Source organism: Acyrthosiphon pisum, chromosome X, assembly GCF_005508785.2.
Source record: "Acyrthosiphon pisum isolate AL4f chromosome X, pea_aphid_22Mar2018_4r6ur, whole genome shotgun sequence".
Classification (NCBI taxonomy): domain Eukaryota; kingdom Metazoa; phylum Arthropoda; class Insecta; order Hemiptera; family Aphididae; genus Acyrthosiphon; species Acyrthosiphon pisum.
In genome coordinates, this window is record NC_042493.1 from 52,664,863 (window position 1) to 52,666,176 (window position 1,314).

Sequence of the window (1,314 nt, forward strand, 5' to 3'; positions counted from 1 at the left end):
AGAAGTTTTGGATAAAGAATATGGTAAAAAAACTTAACCGGTAACTATTATTTTCTTTATTATCAAATTCATATGTTCATCGTATTTTTGTAGAAAGATAGGATCTTATAAATAATAATAGATAGCTTTGATAAGTAAAAATACCCAAAAATTGTCATTTAAAAAGTTTACCTATGTGGCATTATAACGTAAAATAATATATTTAATTAAATATTAATTAACTTTTACTAAAACACTAATATTTAGATAGGTATTTAGGTATTAGTTTAGGTTACTTTCATAAATTAGCTGATATAATTTACTGTAATCAGTATTGTATATATTTTTTATTGAGTAGGTAAGTATATAAAAATGCAATAAATACGGGCCGCGTAAGTACGCTCGAATATTAAAAATATTATGGCGGCAATGCGGTTTAATATAATATTACGTGTATGCATTTTGCGCAATCCGCTACAGACGATGGTTGAGAAAATAATAAACGTCACTCCCGAATGAGCACAATCGTCGGCCGGCCGCCGACTACGAGTAGTGGGCGTGTCTTAAACGTCGCGTGCCTGCGCATCGCCAAAACACCTAACAGCGCGTTCTCTCGGTCGTTGTATACGTTTCACTTTCGGTGTAACGTCCTCTTAAGATTCAGAGATTTGACACCAGTCCTCAACTCAGTAGGTAGGCTGCAGGTCGGTTAGGCGTAGGTGCAGATGACCCGGGGTCGTGGTTTCGATTTCGGTCGCCAGAAATATCGTTAATTTGCGGCGGCCGTGATAAATTAATTTTTTTTTTCGTATTTTTTTTCCGTTATTTACCTTTCGCTGTCACTTCCGCCGTTATCATATTTAACGAAATCTTTCCGAATTTTTTCAAAATTCAGTATTTTAGTTCAATATTAAATATATAATATACTATGTAGTAGGTACTTGATATTATCTTACTGTTTTTAGGTGAGTCCAATTTGGTTAGCCTAAAATACTGCTACAGATTCTAAATAATACATTATTTATAAAGACTGGCAATTAAATTGTATAATGATATGACTGTATACTATTTGATATATAGGTCTAATTATGAGAGTCTTATATTAAATAAAATATTTGATAAATAATCAATAATAAATTTGATACATTTTATTATTTTACATGGGTTGGATTATATGGAATGGTTCATTCTAAACTAATATTACATATACTATGAGCATAAAATCAAATTATTAAATTGACAATTTATAAATAACAATAATTAATTGACATCCACAAATATTGCTTTAATATCTACAGAATATGCTTAAATAATATGCTTTATTGAGCAACGCAC